Below are 7,065 nucleotides of genomic sequence, written 5' to 3'. Positions count from 1 at the left end.
TAATATCTAAGGGAAAAATGAAATAACGTTTGAAGTGAGCCAGTCCATGGGGTAGACTATGCGCCACACACACCCCCGCCCCCGGAAGGCCACTATCGATCGATGACCGACAGGCCTGCTCCCCAGATCCACATCACCCAGCTCAGAGATAGCATATGGGATGTATTCCAGGCAGTCTCTGTTTGCAGAGACTCCAGGCAAAGGGAAAAAACAAACAAAACCCAACTTCCCCACCCTTCTGCTTGGCTCCACCAGAACCTAGCACCAACTTGGAGGCGGTGTCTGCGGCGTGCCAGACAGAAACACACACAGGCAATTCAACCTCCCTGCAGAGCTCTGGGCCAAGGAAACTTGGCCAGGTCCTGCAGCACCCCGTTCCACCCCTCCCCACCCCAGAGTAAGATAAGGAGCACCAGGCCTGGAGGGGGGGAGGGGGACACAGCCTCCTGAGGAAACGCACTCCCAGCATTTCCCAGAGAAGGGAACAGGGCAGGAGGAGCCGGCTAGTTGGTTGTTAGCAGTGGCTCTTTGTCTTTCGGGCACTGGGTTTGTATCTGAGGAAATGAGCACAGCGGTCTCCTCCAGCAGACAGTGAGAGGCCTGGGCTTTGGCCATGGACTTCAACAGGTCCACGGACACCTTAAAGCCCATCTATGGACCCTTGAGGACCCCCAGTGTTCCATTCTTCAGGCACTGGAGAGGAGGCTTAACCGCCCACTGACCCCGATACCCCAAACAGCAAGATATGGCATGGGCAAGGGCTAGACCAGGGTGCAGGAAAGAAACTAGAAGGCAAAGGGCTAAGTTCACCAAAAGCCCCCAGCCAGAGCCAGCTCGGCTCGCCGGAGAGCCCTGGCCAGAATGGTCAGAATCCAACTGAGCCTATGGTCAGAATCCAACTCTGCTTGAGGTATATAACTTGGGGAATTGCTACTTTTTTTTTAATAACAAATGCTTACATTTTATTTGACTGCATTTATGAAAATCACAAATTTTCTGAGCCTCGGTTTCCTCCTCTGCAAAAACTGGTAGAACGCTATCTCACCATGTAATGCCCTGTGAGAATTAAGTTGGACAATCAAAGTCCACAAAGCACATGCCACTGTCAAGATCAAGTTGCACATGTAAATTTTGTTCTTTCTTATAACTGTGTTCGACTGACGGTAAATGCTGCCTTCACACATGCCCTCCCCACCAAGAGAAATGTCCAGCCCTCACTTGGCTCCTGGTTTCTTCAGAGAAGATGCCCCTGGCCAGCCCTTCCTCCAAACTAGGTGGGAACCATGTATAGAGCCTCTGCAGTTGCCCTTTGGAGAGTTCATCTCAGTGTATTTGTACCTATTTATATATATATATACCTTTACTGGGGACTCTTACATCTCTTATCACAATCCATAATTCATCCATGTGTCAAGCACATTTGCATATATACTGCAATCATCATTTTCAAAGCATTCTCTTCCCACTTGAGTCCCTGATATCAGCTCCCCACTTATTCTCCCTCCCCCCCATCCACCCTCCCTCACGAACCCTCGATAAGTTCTTACATCATTCTCCATCAACCCCTCACCCACTTTTCCATTGCTCATCCCCCTGGGAGGAGGTTGTAGGTTGATCCCTGCGATCAATTCCTTAATATCTATTTTTTGAAGGGGTTCTTTATTTCCTGTCTGTCTCTGCCACAAGAATCTAGACTCCTGGAGGGCAAAGACCATGGTGCCCCCAATGCCTGTCACATGGTCTAAAACCAAAATCTATTGCTGTTCAGTCGATGCTGCCACCTAACAGCGCTGCGAAAACAGAGCGGAACTCCCCCGACAGGGTTCCCAAGGCTGTGTGTGTGTGTGTGTGTGTGTGTGTGTGTGTACGGACTACCACAGGGCTTGTGGGCTCAGACCCCCAGCCTCTCAGTTAGCAGCCGAGAGTTTAACCACTGGGGTACCATGGTAGGCGATCTTGATATACATTTGTGAAAGGCTGTTCTCTAAATCAAGGCAAAATTGCAGAGCAGGAGGGAGACTGGTCTGGGGGCCCCTCGCAGTCACGTCTCATTTTCCCTCATAACCCAACCTTTCCCTGGCCTGGACTCTTGGCCCTACTCATCCACGATTTCAGAACCAGAGGTGCCTAGACTGCCGGCGCCCAGAAGCCACATGATTTATTCAGGGCGCAGCCCTACCCAGCCAGCGTACCTCCTGATCTTCCAGATCCAGGTCAAGGACGTCTGGCCTGGGCCTGACAGAGCATACCGCCCCTTGCCTGAGAGCACGAGGTGGTTGAGAGGTAAGACCCAGCAGTCCCCCTGCACCAAGTGACTCCCTCACCTCCACTATCCTCAGCCCTGGGACCTGTGGGTCAGGGGCCAACACTGGACGTATCTCTGGAGTGGGTCAGAAAGCAGGGCTCTAAATGATTCAACATGGAACACCGGAAACCTACCCGCCTTCAGTTACAGAGGGCAGCAGGGCGGGGCCAAATGGCCAGGGCAGCCAGCCCAGAGACAGGTAAACAGCCATCTCACACAAGGCAACATGGAGTCCAGAGCCTAAGCGCTCACCAGATGCCTGACCCTGCTGCTCCCTCCCCTGGCACACTCCCAGGGCTCTCTCCTCACCAACTGCACTCTGGGAAGCGATGCGGCCACAGTCAGTTCTGCTCACTCTGTCTGCCTCTGCCAAACCAGCTGGCAGGGAGGGAGGAGGCACCCTCTACCTGTCACAGAGCCTCTTCTCCGCAGTTACTCATTAGCCTGCCCTGCCCCAAGCCCAGGACCTCTGGCCCAGTAAGTAGTTGGCTGGTATCCAACGATCAGTAACAGGGTCCCTGGACTCCTGGGGGGCAGTGGAGGTGGAGGTTTCAGGTGAGGAGCCACATGTTGGCAGATGTGGGCAATGAAAGGACTAGCAGTCTAATGGTTAGACTGGTTCTTTCAGATGACCGAAAAGGAAATGGTCAAAATTCAGGGCAGCTCAGTGACCTTGGCCATTTGGTCCCCATTTTCTCATGAAGAGTCATAGAATAAAGTTTCCCATGGAAAACAAAAAAAGAAAGTTTCCCGTGGATCCAAGAAAAAAAAAAGCCCCAAGTGGACTCGACTTTGTCCACTGAAAACACCGAAACCTGAGAGCTGGGCTTGGCAACTTGGCCAGTAGTGTGGTGGGGAGGGGAGGTGAGAGAACAATAAGGAAATGGGCCCCTGCAAACTGGCCCAACGGGTTTAAGAGGCACGAGGAAAGGGAGGGCCAGGGAGACTACATTGGCAGCTTGTAAAACAGACCAAAGAAATTCCACAGGCCAGAGGAGGCAGAGGGACAAGACTTGGGCAGGGGCTCATCCAGCCCAGATGCCAAGGCCAAAACTGGAAGGGGATGGAAGGTGAGGAGGGGCCAGGCAGGAGGAGCATATGCACAATGAACCTGGGGAGTGAGAGGCCAGTGTGTGACAGGAAGGCTTCATCTCCTCCTCCACCTCTTCCCTCTCAAGTTCATGAGCGAGGCATTCCTGATCCCACACTCACTGGTCCAGCCACCTCGGAGGTCCTGGGCTTTCCCCTCCCTGGCAGACTACACCCTCCCATGCTTAGTGTCACTCTGCACATCCTACTGGGGCGATGCAGCCTGGGGAAAGCAGAAAGAGATTCTAGGGCAACAGAAACCTCCTTTAGGGCCAAGCAAATCTCTAGATGAGCAGTCCCTCTAGAGTCAGCTCCCCAAACTCCCAAAGACCCAGGATGAAAGAAGAGATGGAGAGGCACGTGTGGGCAGCCAGTACAACATAGCGGTTGCTAATTATTTCCCAATTACAACAACTTTCTCAGACAGGGCATCAAAGGGGCCAAGCTAAGGCTAGCTCAGCTTCCCTTACCTGCCTAAGGCAAGGAAATTTGCCTCATAAGCCTTGCCTGTGACCCAAGCAGAACCTCTCAAATGGTCAGGAATTGGGAGGTGCTCATTCCCCTCGTCCTGTGGTCTCCTGAGATGCCCCCCCCCATTTCCTACAGCCCTCTGTAGGCCAGGTGTCATGACCAGAGGTCAGGATACCCCCTAGGGTCAGAGGGAATAATGGTAACTGTAGGAGGCAACAAGGTAGCTGGGTGGGCTCCCCAAACCTCACCCAAAGGTCTCCATTTAGAATGCCAGAAGAAAGTGTGTGTGCTGGGGGTACTGGCATCAGCCTGGGGAAAGAAGCTGTGTTTCCATGTCTGCAGGGCCCCAGGTCCTAGGCTTTCTATCCACTATCTCAAACACTAGCTCAAGGAAAAACAAAGCGGGACAGAAACTGAACCCACCCCCCTGCCTCGTTTCACAACTAGCAGAGATGAGGTCCTTTCTTATCTGCCACTGTGTTCACATGTAGGTGAATGCTGTCCGGAATGATCCCACATCTCAGAACCACCCCAAAGCGAGAAACCAGGTGTCAACAGCCCGCTCAGCCCGGCAGAGGGAGGTTCAAGGAAGCAGCACCTGAGGGAACCCTGCCCTCACTACCGAGAACCTCCGGCAGCTCTTCCCTGGGCCCCACAGGGACGGACTCTTTCCCCACACGGCCGCAGTCTCCAAGAGAAATTCGGCCCCTGGGGCTGGCGTCTGACCTCCAGAGAAAGCCTGGCCTTGAAATGCTTTCAAGACCTAAGAAGAATCTTACCCTCAGGTGCCCCTCACCTGGTACCTTTCCAAAAGCTACCTGCCCCAAGCCCCTAGGCGCAGTGGCCAGCACTTAATCTGTCCGCCTACCCTCCCCTGACCTCCCCTCCTCCCAGCTCCAACTCAGCACCTGTGCCCGCGCAGGGGGCTATCTCCGGTCGCGCCAAGCCCTGCCCCCCCGGGATACACCTGAGCGCCCGCTCGCCTCGCAGACGCCCCGGTCGCCCGCTCACCCTCCCCCCCCCCCCCCCCGCGTTCACTCACCCAGCCGGGCTCGGCGCTCTCGGGCTCGCACTCCGGGCTCGGGCTCCGGCTCTGGCAGAGCTGCACGCGCCGCTCCCCGCCCTCCCTCCCTCCCTCTTGCTTTCTCCCCCTCCCACCAACCTGTTACTCCTCTGCGGAGCTCCACCCCCATTGGCCGTCACCGCCCGCCCCGCCTTACCCTGCCTCCGATTGGTCCGCGGCCCGCGAGGGGCGGAGCCGCTACCCGTGCACGGAGCGGGAGGGGGAGGACCCAGAGCCGGGGTCGCGGGCTGGGAAGGACTGGAGGGAGCCGGGTCACGTGGGCCGGCGGGCGCTCCGGGCGGGGCGGCGAGGGGCGTCGGGAGGCCATTTTGGGGGCGTACGGGTTGGCCGCCGTGACTGCCCCCCAACCCTGTGGGGGTGGCCTCGCCCGGGAGCTGCCTTGCATACCTCACCTCTGGTTTCCACCGCGGCAATCTCCATCCAGAGCCTTCGGTCCGTCCCTGACCTCCCTGGAAGCCTGAATACTCTCCGGTCACTTTCTGCAGAGAAAACCTCCCTGTCTATCTCGGGACCAGCGCCGCGTCCACCCCAGCTCATCACCCTTCTCCCCACCATAAGCCAGAACCCCAAACGTGGATGCTTTTCTCCTGTCCTACAGCCTGGCATTTTTCTTCTTCTTCTCCAGAACACGTTACCTTCTAACTTAATATCTGATCTAATTTCTAAAATCACATCCATTGTCTCCAGCTCTATCAGCAGCACTAGGATCCTTTTTGTTCGCGACCGAGTCCCAAACGCCTGGAACAAGGACCGGCAGAGTCCAGGGCGCTTAATAAGTGCTGGTCGAATGAATGCATGGGAACGGAGGATGGGAATTTACTTGGAAGGCACGGTTAGGGAGAGAGCTCATTCGACACGGAAAGATTGCAAATCTACCTCCAAACAGCCTCTCCAGGAGCGGGGAAATTGGGCCACGGCTCCACAAAAGGACGGTACTCTGCAAACGACAGGGACTTGGCTAGTAATACCAGCTGCGGTGAAATAGCGTGAAAACTGGCGTCCCCCCCCCCACCCCAAAATAAAAGAAAACTGGCTTCCCATTGATGTGTTTAAAAGAGGGAGATTGATTATGGTCACCTTGCTGGGCCCTGGATATTGTTCTTATTTGTTTGTTCAACAAATAATTATTGTGAATCTGTTTAAGGCGGGGGTGGGGGACAAATAAAACCCATAAATACCTCCTTCCTTGCTTTCCCCAGAGCTACTTCTCTGCCCCTCCCCCAGGCGTTCAGAAACTAGGTGTGGGTCCCTGAGGGTAAAGTCCACCCACCCGCCGCTTAGCCCGGCCTCTGCATTCCACAGGAAGCCAGATGCGAGGATTAGAATCACCTGATGGCCCCAGGCCCTGGGAGAAAGGACGCACAAACTAGCACACACACAAAGGCGGTGGGGGGGGGGGCAAAAGAGGAAGTGTCTCACCCAGATCGAGTTACCAAAGAGTGGTTTTATAGATTTTTTTTCTCACTTGAAGAATGGGTTTGTTGAGTTGGTCTTGCCGCGTTGTAGGTACCGATGAGTGCTTTCTGACTCTTAGCGACACCAGAACAGAAGCATCCTCGGGTCCTGTGCCATCCTAACAGTTGTTCTGTTTGAGCCCATTGTCGCAGTCAGGACGTTACTCCCTCTCATCTAGGGTCTTTCTCATTTTCTCTGCTTCTACCAAGCATGAAGTCCTTTTCCAGAGACTGATCTCTCGCGAGATCCTGTCCAAAGGAGGAGAGAGCCATCCCGCCATCCTTGTCTCCAAGAACGATTGTGGCTGTCCTTCTTCCAAGACAAATTAGTTTGTCCTTCTGGCTGTCCACGGTACTTTGAAGATTCTTCACCAGCACCGTAATTCAAAAGCATCGATTCTCCTTCAGTCTTCCTTATTCAGTGTCTAACTTTCACATGCAAAGGAGGCGATTGAAAATACTGGGGTTTGGGGCAAGCCCACTATGTATTTGAAAAGTAAAACCTTCTAAGGTCTTCTGGATAATACATGAATAATTAGGATAGATCCTTTTCATTGAGTCAATCCCTACATATAGCAACCCTATACCCCCCAAAAAATAAAATAAATGTGTGTGTGTATATATATTTCAAACCATGAGTCAATTCCAACTCATAGTGACCC

Source organism: Tenrec ecaudatus, chromosome 1 (genome assembly GCF_050624435.1).
Source record: "Tenrec ecaudatus isolate mTenEca1 chromosome 1, mTenEca1.hap1, whole genome shotgun sequence".
In the NCBI taxonomy this organism is placed as follows: Eukaryota; Metazoa; Chordata; class Mammalia; order Afrosoricida; family Tenrecidae; genus Tenrec; species Tenrec ecaudatus.
Note: the sequence above shows the minus strand (reverse complement) of the source record.